The sequence below is a fragment of the Chrysemys picta genome, chromosome 11, assembly GCF_011386835.1.
Source record: "Chrysemys picta bellii isolate R12L10 chromosome 11, ASM1138683v2, whole genome shotgun sequence".
NCBI classification, from domain to species: Eukaryota; Metazoa; Chordata; order Testudines; family Emydidae; genus Chrysemys; species Chrysemys picta.
In genome coordinates, this window is record NC_088801.1 from 33,414,366 (window position 1) to 33,431,611 (window position 17,246).

General features: G+C 42.6%; 1 protein-coding gene across 6 annotated transcripts in view; it reads left to right on the plus strand.

Annotated features, from left to right (window-relative positions):
- Positions 1–17,246, plus strand: part of SLC4A10 (solute carrier family 4 member 10) — a 270,102-nt gene that overhangs the window by 225,916 nt on the left and 26,940 nt on the right. The gene's annotated exons all lie outside the window — the stretch shown is intronic.

A 17,246-nucleotide genomic window follows, 5' to 3' on the forward strand; every position in this document is an offset into this window, starting at 1 on the left:
ACGTATGTTATATGAGAATAAAAATAGTCTAATGAAAAAGGACAGAATCTAGTTGTACCCTGGGGCTAATGATGGCCAGTCTCCTCAGCAAGTGAAACATGTCAAAAAGCATTCTCAGGCGGGAGAGCCTCTCCAGAAGTATGGTTTTTTAATGATTTTGTTGAACTCAGATGAACTCTCTGCGTAGGGAGAGAAACAGCAACACTAGGGCAAGGCCACCACCTTCTGTTCCAAGAGAGAATAACAGTGACTCAGCCAAACCTGGTATTTGCATTTTGAGCTGGGGAAAAAAAAACAAGACCAAGAAGCAGTGGAACACATCGTTATATGTTGTTTTCTCTGAAAATATAGATAGAGAGTCTGGAGCTGAGCACACATATACACACAGCCCTGTGGCCCGGGGCTGAAGTGTGATCCCCACCACCTGGGGCTGACAGCTGGAGCCCCACTGCCCGGGGCTGAAGTCGCAGAGGTCATGTAAAATCACAGAATCCGTGATCTCTGTAACCAACTCGTAGCCTTACTAATAAGTTATGGTTTAATGTGTATATATATACTCTCTCATCATATTGTGCAAGTACTCTTCTTCTGTGGTATTTTAACCTAAAGAATAGACATGTGTTTATCGGCTTTTCTCCAAATTCACATTCAGACTATGTATATACACCAGGGATGAAATCCTGGCCCCACTGAAGTCCATAGGAGTTTTGCCACTGACTTCAATGGGGTCAGGATTTCACCTTAAGGATCTGTATAGAGTGTAATTTGTGTTTTTTGAGTATAAGTGTGGGGGACTGGGGGGGGGGGGTTAAAAGGCTCAATATTTCTGGGCATTTAGGGGGTCAAAAGGAAATGAGCTTTGGTGTTCTCATAATTTTTCTGTTCATGAAAAGTTGAAATATTATGTGAAGGTTCCAGACAGCAAGCAGACATTAAAAATATTTCATGGGTTTACCTTAATCACACAATATTATTCAAGTTATTGTGGAAATACAATTAACAGCCTTCCTATGTATAGTAGAGTTGCAGTAGTATATATCTCCATATTTTAAGGGATAACATCAACATAACTCAACTGATAATGGTGGCATTTAAAAATAAAAATTGTTAAATTATAATTACATACACCTGATGTATTTGTGAGGGGGAACTGTTTACTAACTATGCACTCTTGATGAATATCTACCATGTGCTTTCTTTTTGCTGCTTTACAAAGCATACAGAACTTGCAGGGCTCTGACAGCAGGAAGAAGAGTGCCAACCAAATTGTCATCATCCCCATAAACTCTAGCTTTGGGACTTCCTGTCCTATAACATCAGCCAAACAGTGTCAGAATTTCTAAGCACAACTCCCCAAAAGGCATGTGCCTTTCAGATGTTTTCCAAATATCTGAACATCACTTCATTCTTTCAGATGATACTGTACTGACATTACATAACTATCTAGATCAAATGTCTGATGTCATATGTTTGATACTTATTTTTTCTCATTTTCATCTTTCTGGGCTTCTTTTCTTGGTTAATCACAAATTTCTTTCAGTTATGAAAAAGTACATTTATTTGCATTTTTACATTGTGTCTCACTTTGTGTAGCCTTAACTGGTATTTATACCCATATCTTCCACCTGTATGCATGCCCTAAGATTATTTATGCCAGCTAGCCCCATTAATGTCAAACCCACTGGCTGACTCAATGCAGATACTATATTAGTAGGACCACTGAATACTGCTTTCTACCAGGCAATGGGAGAGCTCTAAGTGACACTTCACAGTTTAACTGCTGTACTCTCCAAATCTCATTCAAATTCTCTGCCCTTCAAATCCTCAGATCTTCTCTTGAAAACAGACCTTTCTCCGACCTTCTACCCTCCAGCCTGACATAGTTGGAAGTTTATAGCTTACTTAGGTTGAACAATTCTATTTTCAGGACTTGGCTCCACATCTGTCCTTTTTCCTTTATCCTCACTGTTACTGGGGATGTTAATGTCCATATCGACAATTTGCATCATACTGCCACTGCTTCAGGACATGCTCTGACATCGAGGCGTGTGCTTGCTGTGCCAAGGATTATACCCTTGAACAAATAATTTCACTCTTCTTTTTCTGTCTATAACTCTATTAATACTTCATTGACTATGACTTTGCTTTTCCTAATCCCTCATTTATTTATTTTTCTCTAAAACAGCTGCATTCATTACTTTTCTGTCTCAAGTCTTCATTGGATGTTCCTACTACTTCCTGATTCACATATCAATACCTGCAGCTAAATCCTTCTTCTGACTTTTGATGCAGTTTCATTCCACTGATCTCATACACAAATCACTTCCATAAACTGACGTTCTCACAGGTCTGGTGGGGCAAGGGCATGCTTTAAAGCACACTATTTACCAGAGCACTAGGAAAATCTGGTTTATCTACTGTCTCACATAGTTATGCCAGTATAACTTTGAAGTGTAGACCAAGCCTGAATTTTTTCCCCAGTCAGCCGGAACATCCACCTGGACTTGTCTAGGAGAATGCCCCTTGATGGCTGCTTCATTTTGGGGCAGATCCATTTAGTGTCAATGAGTTGTAATCACTGGTCCAATAGCTCTTCCTCCCTTCTAGGTGAGGATATGTTGGAATTGTCTAATTTCCCTTCTAAGAGTATGTCTTTACTGTACAGTTAGCCTGGGATCTTACCTGAGTGTTGCCCCTAATCCACCTCCTGTCCACATACAAAAACCTCTCACCCAAGTTTAATGATGCTTTCAACCTGGGTATCAAGTGCTGGTTTTACTCAGGCTGGTAACCCACCCACTTTGTAATGGGGACACAAGCTAAATCAGTTGATGCTGATAGTTCTCCAATGCCTGACCATTATTCCCCCTGTGTGCCCAGAAGGTCACACAAGTTTACAAAGAATTGTAAAGTGACTTAGTTTACTGCAACACAAAGAACCATGGGATGTACCTCCAGAAGTCCTAGTGACACGCACGGGTGACTGCAGCACCAATAAGGACACAGTAACTTTGGTAGGGCTTTGCACTTGGGTTGCTCTCACCCAGGCTTGGCTAACCTGGGTGCTCAGACCCAGGTGCCAATCACCCAGATTAACTCTGCAGTGAAGACCTACCCTTAGTTTAACACCCATTTTAAAAGTCAAGAACATAAATCACATTTGGGGCTATAGATCAAATATGCAATTAATACAGATACTTATGATTAAGGCTACGAATTAGTCATGGGTATTTTTAATAGAAGTCATGGACCTGTCCATAACTTGCACTATAAATACCCCTGACGAAATCTTAGCTGGAGGGTATGCTGCTCTAGGGGGTCCTGAGGGAGCCGCTGCTTGGGGGGTTCCCCTGGGGGGAGCTGCTGTTCTGGGGGCATCCAGGGGGCCCACTGCTCTGGGGGAGCCCCGGGCCAGTGGCACCAGCTGCTGGGGGCCACTGAGCAGCAGCTCCTCTAGTGGCCCCCCCGCTGCTGCTCCAGCCACCCACAGGACTGCTGCCAGGTGCTGCCAAGCTGTGACAGCTCCTCCTGCCCCCAGTGCAAGCTGGCTGCAGGGCTACCCAAGCAGCTGGCTGCGCAGCTGCTCCAGCGGTGGCCAGTGTGGTTGTCCCTGGGCCAGTTGCTTGAGCGGCCCCGGGGTCAGCCACACTGGCTGCTGCAGAAGTCACAGAGGTCGCAGAAAGTCACAGAATCCGTGACTTTTGTGATCTCCGTGACAGACATGGAGTCCTACTTAAGATCATAGTTCATCACACCTACCATTCCTTTAGTTGGGAATGCAAAGACCCAGTCATTTTAATTACCAATCTCTGTGACACACAACACTTTCTTCTGACTATTGACTCTGCATAACTCCAACTGTACTACTCTTTCTTCACCAAACACTGGGAGGAATTTGTCTCTCTGCATTTAACATTATGCAAAAATTTGGTTTGCAAGTGGAAAAAGTTGTAATCACCTGAAAATGACAGCTCTGCATGTCAGGTATGTCATTTTCAGTCAGGTGGTGAACCAAATTTCTTCAAACATCTCAAAGACTCATGGTGAGGTTTACTGGTACATCTATAGCAGATATGATTTAAAAACTTGTAATTAAGTTACTTACCTCTTCTTGTGCACTTGTCTTTTTCAGCGAAGTAGCATGTACAACTTTTTATGCTTGTATAACTTCAGAGTGGGTTAAATGGTTTTCTTAAACATTCATCTTATTTGGACTGAAACTATAAGCAAAAGAAATATTAGCTGAGAAGGAATTTTTTGATAAATAAGTCAATGAAAATGGGAGGTAGACTGGAATGTCTCTTTGCACTTTGTCACTCACTCTGGCAGAGAAACGAGGAAGTGAGCTGGATTTGAGGAGAGGTGTGTTTGAGACTCGCTTCTCTTGAGTCAGGTGCATCACTAACTATTTCCCTTTTCCTGGGGAAGCCTCTCAGCTAAAAATATCCTCGCTCTCCAGCTAAACAAATAAACAAACAAACAAAAAAAACTCCTCCCCTGTCAAGGTAGAAGATTGGGTGTTCTTCGTCTCTGACCATCTGTGATAGGACAGCTCCCAATCCTACTTCAGATGCATCTGTCAGTAAAATGAATTCTTTGTTGAAGTCCAGGGCTATAAGCACAGGGTTACTGCAGAGGGCTGTCTGTAGATCCGTGAATGCTTTCTCTGCAGCATCTGTCCACTTCACCATGTCTGGACCCCGGGCTTTTATCAGGTCTGTCAAGGGACTTGCTCTGGTGAAATGGTGGTGAAATTGGGAATAAATCGCCAGTAGTACCCCAGGGGGAAAAAAAAAAGAAAAAAGAAAAAGCTTTTAGAAGGAAAAGGGAGCTTTTTCACCAGCATCTGACCGTGTTCTTCCATTCTTAGCTAAAATCAATACCAGGATGTGGGCCTGTCCTATACAGACCCCGTTACAGAAACTAATTATTGTCTCCAATTTTGTTAGCTGCTTTAATTAGCTCTATATTCCATTTACTTTTTCCTCTTGGGGGATTTTCCAAATAGGTTTTTAATTGTTAGCAAAGCCTTGGCAGTTCTTCTGGAATTAGCAGTGGCCGAACTTCAAAAGGATGAGAGATTTATTTCTATTTGGAAGCTTATCCAAAGCTTATCTAGGGCATGTCAACTCTGGAGCGGGAAGTGTAATTTCCATCTTGGGTAGATATCGCCATGCTAGCTCTGATTGAGCTACTGCACTAAAAACAGTATGGGATGGGCTAGCTTCCCCGAGTACAATCCTGTCTGAAATCATAAATATATACTCAGCTGACCCATCCTGGCATCTGTGCAGCTGCAGCTACATTGCTATTTTTAGTATGCCAGCTCCATCATAGCTAGTGCATGTATGTCTACCCAAGATGGAAATTATACCTCCAGCTCCAGTGAAGGGTCTAGCTGAATCTGCAAAGCTAAGCTGGAAAACTCAGGTTTTATTGTTAAATTTCCAACATTCCCTGCCTCTGGGGGTGGAGAAGTTCTGGAACAGCCTTCCAAGGAGAGCAGTGGGGGCAAAAAAACCTAGCTGGCTTCAAGACTGAGTTTGATAAGTTGTGCAGGGGATGGTATGTTGAAACTGCCTACAATGGCATGTAGCTGATCTGCGACTGCTAGTAGCAAATATCCCCAATGGCCAGTGATGGGACACTAGATGGGGAGGGCTCTGAGTTACTACAGAGAATTCTTTTCCAAGTGTCTGGCTGTTGGGTCTTGCCTAAAAGCTCAGGGTCCAACTGATCACCATTTTTGGGGTCGGGAAGGAGTTTTCCACTGGGTTAGATTGGCAGAGATCTGGGGTTTTTTTGCTGCCTTCTGCAGCATGGGACAAGGGTTACTTGCAAATTTAAACTAGTGTAAATTGTGGATTCTCTGTAACTTGAAGCCTTTAAATCATGATTTGAGGACTTCAGTAACTCAGCCATAGATTATGGGTCTATTTCAGGAGTGAGTGGGTGAGGTTCTGTGGCCTGAAACATGCAGGAGGTCAGACTAGATGACCATGATGGTCCCTTCTGGCTTTAAAGTCTGTGTCTATGAGAAGGGGTGGGCACTGTGTCCATGTGCTGAGTCTGGAAGTTTCTGGTTGTGGGGTGGGGGAGCCTGGCTCCGTTTTTTTCTCTCCTTCCCTCCCTCTCACAATTGCTCAGGCCCTTCCAGGTGTTTCTAGTGTACTGTGAGCATGTTTCTGTTCTGTTTCTTTGATGGTGGCATGAACTTGGCCTCAGAATAGTCACTGATTTTTGGCAAGCTGACGAAATTTTTCTGAGGAAAACAAGTGAGAGAAAGGAAATGATGATTTTAACACTTTATCTCAGCCAAATCTGAATGGAATTTCTCGGGACAAAGAAAATGCATTTCTGTAACCAGAGCGGATTCCAAGTATCAAAGTTCTGCTGCAAACAATGGAGATTTGGCAGAATCTCAAAGAAAACTTTGCAAGAATCTTTTTTAATGGAAAGTGTTAGGCAATATAAATAGAGGAGTTGCTACCAGCCTCTCCTGTAATAAACTGCAGAAGTCAGTAATAGGAGTAATTAGGACAATCAGTTTCTAACAAGTAGACACAAGTATTTTGATGTAACAATATTGTAAGTCATTCTAAAATCATTCCTAAAATTTCACTTCTGCCAATCTACCTTCAAGAAGTGAATTAAAATTTAACAAAAGACAACAGCCTCAAAGAACGGAACCATCTTTTACTGAGTAACCACATGGTCTAATTAATGTACCTCTTGTCCTGTTTCTCACCCCATGCTTTTTGTTTACTATCCTCACTTGTTGCATCATGTCTAGATTTTGGTCCTGATCCTGCAATGAGCTACATGCGGAAGGATCAACGCACTCACAGCCACCCTAGTGACTTCAGTGGGGACATATGTGGATGCAGGATTGGGGCCTTAGATTGTAACATCTTTAGAGCAGGGATTCAGAAATAATGAAAAATATTAATAGTCACAACAGTTCACTCGAAGGACAAATGTAAATTCTACCTTTAAAATGTTCTTCATTATGCTACTGTGCTGCAGTGTGAATATTTTTTTCAGGAGTATTGCCTTGAAGAAATTAAAATGGCAACTCTGTAGGTCACATAAACATGTAATCTGTTTATGTGGTATGCACATACTTTTTTGGCCTGTTTCTTATTACTGTGACCTTTTCATACTTGTATTGTCCTTGGTGTTTGTAAGTTGGCATGGCAATCCCGTCTCATTTCTCCCCACTCCTACTCCTGCTGCTTTCTCCTGTTTTCCTCGCGTCTATCAAATGTTTCTTCTCGTGACTCCTATCTGGAGCACTGGTATATGGGAAAACAAGGTTTTAAATGTGGACACTGAATGTCAGGATAGGTTTCTTTGTTAAAAATGTAGTGCTTGTCCTACCTCTCCCCCCAATTGTATGAGTTTAAAATGCTAATAGGAGCTGAAGAGCAGAACAAAATAGGCATCTTAGGTGAAAGGAGTACTGCATTAGAAACCCAGGCCTCACAACCATCACAATTTCAGCTACTATGGGTTTATATCATCATATCCCAGGCTTCCTAGTGCCCTCGCCAGTCTAGCTGCTTTATGGCTTCATTCATAGTGGGTTGTCCGGGAATTTGTCTGTCTGTCCCACTAGAAGTGGCTGGGTATAGTTCACCAGCACATCCAACCAAGCTATTTTGTGCTGAATGCTCCCAGCAGCTGGACCCATCAATGTGGGTCTCAATGCAGTGGAAGAACTTCTCCACCTCCTGCTGTCAGATCTATTTTGGGAATCAGGCGGTGCATCTGTGGGACACTGGTGGACATTTTGGTGACAGTTTTTGACCTGCTGAAGGCACCTCTCAGAGGCAGATAATGCCATGCCAGCTGCAATCCAGCTGATGCTGCTCCTGCCTGTTGCCTTAGCTGCATCTTCCCCCGTGTAGACCATCATTTCTAGAGTAGGGTTACAAGCATAGATTGGTGGGATCACTTAATAAAGCGGACCTGGGTTGATCATTGGGCCCAGAATTTTTGCATGAAGAAGCAAACATTCCTGGAGGTTTGTGATCAGCTTCCCTCAACTCTCCAGTACCACAACAACCATATGAGGGTTTAGAATTGGGTTGCTGTAGCTACCTGGAAGCTGACTACCCCACACTGCTACAGGTCTGTGGCTAATCAGTTTGGAATTGGCAAATCAGCTATGGGTGGTGTTGTGGCAGAGGTTTGTGACGCAATCAGGACTGTGATGTACCCAAAGGTGGGTGTGATTCCAAATAGTCCTCAAATAATTGCTGGCTTTGAGAGAATGCATTTCCCAGACTGCACTGGAGCTGTCTATGGGACTCATGTATGTATAGTTTGCCCTCTGCAAGGAGCACATCAGTACATAAACCGCAAAGGGTATTACTCCATCATGATGCAGGCCCTGGTCAACCACAAGGGCAGATACATGGATACTAACATAGAATACATGATGCTAGGGTGTTCCAGAGAGCGGGAGTTTACCTTCATGGAGAAGCTGGGACATTGTTATAAATGGAGTCACTGTCCCTACTGTTATTCTAGGGTATCCCACTTAAACCCTGTTGCCATTGCTTATGAAACCTTACCCTGATTTCAGAGGACCTGGCAAAAGAAAGTTCAACTACACACTCAGTAGCTGTAAGGATGGTGGTGGAATATGAATTTGAAATCCCATTGGCACTGCCTTCAGAACCATTGGATTCCAGTGTCATCAATGCAGTCTGCATTATTGTGTTCTGCTTAATGTCTGCAAGGACAAGAAAGAACCTTTTTGCCAGTAGTGAACTCAAGACACCACTGGGTTTCTGAACAGGCACACGTACCCAGACAGTGTACCTCTCCTGACTGGTGCTGGGTCCACGTGTGCAATCAGGAATGCTTTGTGCACCCACATTAATGGGTTTGCATGGTCCCATGTATGAAAGGGAATGAAATGGAATTTGAGGCTGTATATAGGTGTGGGTATTTGTTTTAAATGTGTTGGTATTCTGTATTATGAATTTTGGAAACACTTTCATAAAATGTATGGAAATTTGTTATGCATTTTGTCAATACCAGCCATGTGCTTCAACTCTCAGTTTGTGGTGATATTTTTGTAAATTTTTATTATGACATTTATTGCACTTGGGCATGTGGTGACATTTTTTTAAAGTTAGTGCCACTTTTAACATTACAAACAGTAAAACTTGCTATTGTAACCTTGTGTGCAAATTCAATACTTAATTTTATGCAGGTATTTATATATCAAAGTTAGAACTAGAAAAGCAGACCAGCTGCCATCAAAACTCACAACACAGTAAACAAACTCAGTGCCAAAACAGTGAAAGGTGCATGTTCCCAAATGACATGTTCAGCTATTCCTGGGTGTTCCCTGTGCTTCTGTTTTTGGCCTTTCTGGTGCATTTTGCATGTGCGGGCTGCACGTGGACTGGAGTGGATGAATGCAGAGGGTACATTTGTCTATTCTGGGTGCTATTGTTCACCGCCTGTGACCTGGTCCAGCCAGTCTCTGAATTGTCCAAAGACTGCCTAGCCTGCAGGATACAATAGCATGGAGGGGACTCAAGGTGTGCATGAAGGTGAAGGTGGTAGTGGAGCCTGCAGGCTGGTAGCCATGAGTACAAGTAACTGCTCAAACAACTCCTTCTGCTGTGCTCTGTCGTCATCCCTCAACCTGCGGTCTGTCCACCACTCTCTTCTTGCACCGTGCAGCCGCTGTCTCTTTTTCCACCCACCTTGCATCCTTCACCTTCTGATACTCCATTTGGTCCTTCTGGGACTCTGTCTGTCGATTTGTTTTATCTAGTAGAATCTCTTCCATCAGCTCATCTTGGACTTTCTCCTTGCCTGCAGTAGGGTGGGTCTGCTTTCCCAGGCTCCTGGTGCCTCAATCAAAGAGGCTGCTTTAATTAAAGGCCAAAAGATGACACTTTGTATCAGTGGACTTTATTTTATTCACACAAAAAATACCTGCCACTTCCAACATCCTTTGGAGCAGCACTGAAAGGCACCACATATCATGGCAAGATGTATGTAAAAATTCAATTGGAATGATATCTATATCTCCTTGATTATTTTCCAGGGTGGGGAAGAGTAAGGGAGCTTATGAGTTGTCTAAACCGTGGCTATGGTTTTTCAAACCTTTCAGGCAGGGCAAGCTCTGGAGAACATTGATATTCTGTAGGTCCCCATGTGGAAGTGTTAACTTCTATTCCAGGCCAGCGGAGGACAGCCATCCATCTGTGCTAAGGAGATATTTAGAAATCTAGAGAATGACCAGTGTGTGTTGCTATTGAGGGGGCTATTGAATTACAGAGATGGCACTAATAAGTGTGCCCTGCTCTGGAATATAGCAGATCGTCCAGAGTTCCTACTTTGTGAGAAGTTCACTTTCATCACCAGCCAACAATGGGGAAAAATTCTTAGTAAAATGAACAAGATGCTGAGTTAGCATGGACATGTAGTACATCCTCACAAGCACCCTGCATCCACGCACAGACCTGACTGCCTGTTTGCCATGGGAACCCCTAACACAGCCACCCTCTGCTGTAATTTGAGTTCATATATTAAAGCCAGCAAAGGACTAAATACACACTTGGTTTTGTTTGGACTCGTAACAACCAGTTTTTTGGGGACTCAGTTTACAGGTGGTCCAGGACAGCGTGGGCAAGGCTGATTTATAAGATGTTCTATATTACATGGAAGGGGTACATGAGGCTGTTAATTGTGGAGCCCCAACCCATACTTATAACAATCCATGAGTAACCAGTAAAAATGTTGTAACTGCTTGTTTAATATTCGTTCTTTTTTTTTAAATTCCGTGGGGCGTCAGGAGGAAGGGGGGGGCTCTAGAGGAACGGCATGGGTTCTGCCCTGAACAGAAGCACATCAAAACCGCTGCTTGTTTTAATAACTTAATAGGGCCACTAACCAAAAATCTCTTCCATTCATATATTAATAACAACAAACATGGTAGCAGAAACTTACCAGGCTCTGGCTCCAGCACTTGCTCTGATACCACTTCTGCAGTCAGCTGCTCCCCAGGGCCATCCCCATACAGCGCCTCTGAGTATGGCTCTAGGATGTGCTGCAGAGGCAATGGCAACATAACCTCTTCAGTTACCAGCCTCAGCATCAGGGTCACCTCTTGCCCCTCATCCAACAGCAGGCTCTCCTCCAGCGGTGCTTGTTACTGGGGGGTTATAAGGGTGCCAACCCTGCTCAGCCGATTGTGATGCAACACTGTGGGCTCAGTGCTCACTACAGTTCCCAGTCAAATTTCTCATAAAAAGGGCAGAAAAATGAGAAATTCCCAGAGGTGCTGTTAGAAGCTTTGACTTAGTGGTACTCTGTCTTCAGACACCCAATCTGCTCTGTGTATGGTTCTGCTCTCCAGTCAATACCCAATGGTAACAGCTCCTCGGATATAGCTTTGTAGACATAACTGGTTTTTGTGTTCTTGCTAAAGTTGAATGTCTTGCTCAACTCATGCCCAAGGTTAACCAGAATCCAGCTGTGTTCCTCTGGTCAGATAGCAGCGTGCTTGGTGCAGGACTTCTTTGTGCTGGCCGTATTAATACGTGTGAGAGTTGATATTTCCAGTTGAGCATGGAAATGAAGGGTTAAATGCTGAGCAACTGTATTTGAACCACAAGGTTCCTTCTGTTTCCTGGGAAGCGAGTGTGGGAAATTATGGGATGGACAGGTAGAGAAGCACAGGGATAGTGTTGGCGGATTCTCCAGACCCAAGGCTGGTGACCTGGATTTGAGTTGCATCCACACTGCAAAATGCCAAGGCTTTGACCCACATCACAGCAGGACTCAGGCTCTGACCCACCCCGCACACGGTCCATGGGACAGAGTCCAGGGAGGTTCCTGGACTGAGTCAGACTGATTTGTGTGTGGATGGAAGGAGGGCTTGGGCCTAAACCTGAGTCAGAGCCCAGGCTTTTGTGCTTTGTAGACATAACCATAGACACTTCGCCTTTCTTTATTGGTTGGGTTTTTTCCCCAAAATGATGAGTTCATGTTGTTTCTCAACCAAATAATTCTTCACCAGAAGTTACTCAATTATTAACAGATTACATTGAATAATTTCAAAGTGATTTCTTGGCATAGTAGTATGCATATTACAATCTGTCTTGGTATTGACATGTACTTAAGAATTAGGAGTAGAAAATCCTACTCTTTGATTTATTTAAGAAGCCAAGTTCATGTCAATCTGGCATGTCTTATAAGGAGTATAGAAATCAGTGCCTGTGCAGCATATCATGAAGACTAGTTTTGCACATACAGTGCTGCATGCATGCCAGCTTTAGATGTTTCAGTGTGTAAATTAAAGACACAGTTTACTTAAAGGCAAGTTCTCCTAATTTTTATCTTGTAAAGTCCTGTGGCAATTGAAATCAGTAGAACTGCAGGGAATGTAAGTCAGAACAGAATTTAGCCCCTGATTTAGAGAGTTCCTCATTAGTGCCCTGGATATAAAACTGAGTTTGAATTAAATTAATGAATTATTTTAAATTATTTTTAATTTAAAGGTTCATTCACTGTCCCTTGCCACACCTGCTGATCCTCCCTACTATAGAGTGACTGAACCCCTCCTAGTTGTCTAATCCTCCAATGATTTCCCTCTTTTTCTGAAAATTACACTAGCCTCAGTATCCAGTTCCTCTAGCTTCAACACGACAACTGTTTCCCTTTTCCCTCCACGTATGCCTCCCATCAGCCAGAACTCTACCCTGCCTACCATCCAAGTAATCTCCCAGGTGCTACCCTTCCCTTCTCCCCAGCTGCTGCTTCTTCTGTCTCTCTTTTTCCTGTATGGCTTGTGCCCTTTTCAGTTTCTGATTGCTGACACCCTGCTCACTATCACCTCCTCTACTCTGAAACCCTAGAGAGGCTCCCACGTTGTCCACTCTTACCCCTCAATCACCCAGTTTTCAGGTGTTATGCAGTGTAAACCACATAATTTCTGAGGATTATGAAGACTTTACAAAGACCTTGGCTAGTTTTGCGGTGTATATTGATTTTTCTCTTAAGCCATGGATACAGCACAGTCTAACAATTAGAATTTAGTGACAATGAACATCCTCCGTAGAGAACATGTAGTACCATACTTCTAAACTCCCATTAGATCAAATCTGTTTTTACAGAGAGATGTTTCTCATCTTGGAAAGGGGTTGAGCTCACATCTCAGAACCATTTCTTCGTGAAAGCTTTTAGATGAAGTGTCAGTGTGAAAAATGCCTCCCACATAGTAGAACTTCTTTTATGAACATTAACCCTTTATTGGCCATGATCGCAGACCATGGAGCTGCTGTCAGTAGGTGGACTCCATTCTAGAAAAGCCAGAGTCTCGGTTAACAAAGGGTTATCTTTTTAAATTTTAGGAAATGATAACAAAATGAAGAACTGTTTTTGTATTTGTAGATTTCTGTTTTCGTGACTGACTTCTTGGTAGCTCAGCATTTATCTTTCCTTCCACAATCCCAAGAAACCAGATCCCTTGCAGTTTCCTTACTCTGATATTTTAAACGTATCTTGTCATATATGTAGTGTAGCTGTAGCCATGTCATTAGAGAGACAAGGTGGGTGAGGCAAGGTAATATCTGAAGTTTGTCCAATAAAAGAGAAATGTGAGAACCCTTTGCATTTAGGTAAAGCATTGACCAAAGGCCAAGGATGCAAAAAGCAGCTATTTTGTCACTAGATTGGTTCTGCCAACAGAGGTGTTAAAGTTTCACCATCTTATTTTTGTCAATAATGACACCTAAGGGTTCACTACCATTAATACTGGCAGGCCTTCCCTTTTGTATTTTTGTCTGTGAAAATAGCAATTTCTTCCTAGCAAATCATTATGTATCTATTAGCATAACCAAAATGACTGCTGAGGTGCTGACTTATTACTCTTTCCACAAAGGGCAGTAAAGAATATTATTTGGCAAATATGATGTTTAAAACTATACTACATTTCTTTAAAAACATATTTGTAGAAGTGTCCATAGCACATTGCTGTTTGATTTGAACAAGGCATGAACTCTTCAGCAGGCCAGACAGTGTGTCTAAGGTGCTGCGTAGTTGCCAACCATAAACCTTTATCTTTATAGCATTCTACTAGGAATCTTTGTACCTGCAATACAGACAGTGAGTTATTACTTATTCCAGCTTTGTGTGCACCATTTTATCACACCACAGACAATATACCGAGGAAGAGAAAAAAACACGACTGGCACACACTGCAATGTATTTTACTTTAGTCCTGAGGGCTTAGCTCACTATTACAGGGGAAAAAGTAGTAATGAAAGGGACTTTCATTTCATGTTATTGCTGCTGTATTCCCCTTTACTTATTTTAATTTAAGATTTTAACATTTAAAAACCTCACACTGTTAGTAAAATGTCCCTGAACACAGTATTCCTGCTGACTAATAAATTTGACTAATAAATTCCTGCTGAATTATAGTTTGGAAAAGGCTCTCCGGTGTCACTACAAACATCCATCTGCTGGCTGCATAGCTCCCAAGAGGGTATATTTCCTCCAGAGCTGTCAGGTCATTTGAAGAGGCATAGTGGAAATCTCATCTTTTACCACCTAGGGCCACTTCAATATTAAGCCAGAATTTTCTTAAGCTATAAGTACTGTATCCCCTGTAGCAGCACTTGTACAGTGATAGTCACAACAAACTGATGTCTTTAACAGAGTGAACATCTACTTTGGCTTTAATTCCGTGTATCTGGTAGAAAACAAAAGTGTTTTCTGGTAGAAAACAAAAGTGTGGCAAGACTCACATTGACTTTAATGGTGCAGGCTCAAGATTTGGCCTGTGTGGACTGTACTTACACAAATATCCTGCAGATAAATGGTCTGCCTCAAACAAACATCTATGGAATTTAGTAAATGCTAGACTAGAGCTTCATGACTCCCTGGGAAGGAGTCAGTGATAACACTGGTGAGAAGGGATCTATTTATATAGCGTTATACAATGTGACTGACCCAACCACAAAATACACCCAATATTTTCAGGTGTTTGATTTTTATTGTCAGAATTATGAAATTCCAAAAGGTAAATTACTCAGAATATTTATTAAATCCTCTCAACAGTTATCACACTTCTGACTGTAAGGAGTTAGAAACGTTTTGCATAGTGTATCTAACTTTTAAATGTAACTTTATAATTTATAACTCATTCAGATATACAGTTTAGTATTGGTGACATGCACAGTCTTCCCTTCTATTGAGAAAGAGGTGCCCTGTATCACCCTGGCTATTGTAATCACAAAGCTAATGGGCCGTATCACACTGTCTGGCCAATCTGTGATCAGCACTGGACTTCAGGGGGCAGGAAGCTTCTGCCCCAGTGTGTTCACAGGAAATAGTAACTGGAAATAGACACATGTGCATTATTACACAAAAACCATGTATTTCCTTGCAATAATGTAGCTGATACATTGTCATGCATCAGCTTTATTATGCTACTTTAATCCAGTATTAATGTATGTGTTCTATTTATTTTGTTCAATAATATTTTGAACTAAGTTTTGAACCCACTTACTCTGCATTCAGAGTGTGATACAAAGCTCATTGAAGCCTGTTGAAAAATTCAAGTGACTTTGGATCAGGGTGTCCATTTCTAAGTTTCTTTGTATGCTGTTGCTTTATTTTATGTTCCTTGTTCGTGGGTTGTTGTTTTTTTCATTGTTTGTTTCATTTTTAATAATATGATTTAATTTAAAGTAAAACCAAGGAGGTCTACAAAGAAAATATGTCTCTATATGTTAAATGCAGGTGTGGGGTCACATCAGGGGTGAAAGTAACTTAAAGGACTTACCAGTACTCCGGAGTCCTGAGCAGGGGGCGGGGTCTTAACTGGAAGAGGCGGGGCCTTTAAAATCCCCTGGCCCTTTAAATCCCGCTGCAGTAGTGGTGGCTGGGAGTCCCAGGCCCTTTAAATCACCCCCAGAGCTACCAGCTGCAGAGGCGGCTGGGAGCCCCAGGACTAGGGAGTGATTTAAAGGGCCTGGGGCTCCAGCTGCCGCTACTGCAGCGGAGCTCCGGGCCCTTTAAATGGCTGATGGGGCCCCAGGGGCTCCCATCTGCTGCTGCTACTCCTGGCCTTGTTCGCAATTTAAAGGGCCCGGGAGGCTGGCCGCTGACGGGAGCCCCAGGCCCTTTAAATCGCTGGCCTGGGGAAGCCGGTCCAGTCCGGCATGGCGTACCAGCTCTTGCTGGTACACCGTACCATACCGTACCAGCTTACTTTCACCTCTGGGTCACATGTATAGTACTTCAGTGGAAATCTACTTTGTGCTTTGCAGTATAGAGAGCTGCAGTTTTCATCTTACTTTATAAACCTGGGTGAAAATTCTTATCCCTATTCAGTGGATAGGGAAACAGGCACAGAGAAGGTTAATGACTTGTCTAAGTGCATACTATGGTTCAGTGGCAGAGTCAAGATTTGAATATAGATCTAGTGACTCCCACCCTACGCTTAGTCTACCAGTCCACAGCTGCCCATGAAATGTTTAACACTAAGTGGGGCACAGCATTTTTTGCAGCTGTTATTGATAGTTTTGTACTGTAGGTTTTAAGTGTGCTTGACTGAAGAATGCTGCAAGGCAAGATTTTTTTCCTTTTTCCTGCAAAGTACCGTACATACTCTTTAAGACTCTGCTGAGGAGCAAGCCTCCCACAGCTGCTTCAGATGCTTAAGACTTAATTTTCATTTTAAATTGCGTGTTTGGAGCATTGTCCTCCCACGCTGCCTCTGCCACATTTCCTGTGTTCAAATACAAACTTTAAAATGAAAATGAAACTTTAAGAGCAGCTGTGGAGGAGGGGGAAAATGGCAGATGCAGTGTGGCATGTCCTGGGGATCATGCAAAACCCTGACATTTGTCCTGCGGGTTTGTCAGGACAATTACAAAAGAGAGAGAGGAAACCCAGCACGGTTAGAGTCTGAGGAATGCATGACTCTAGAGCCCAGAGCCATGAATAATAGGTCATCTCTATGCAGGAAACTTCAGAGATATGGGCTTAATAGCACTGGCACATACTCAATAGCAAGTCAGTGCTCTTAATGAAATCTGGAGTACATCAATAGAATAAAAAGAAAATTGTGTTACTGTGTATAATCAGTTACATATGTCACCACAATGTTATGTACTATATATGCACATGTACTTCACTGTGAAATATGCTCCTGTAGTACTGATAACTATTGATCTATATTCAGCTCCATAACAAGAATTCAC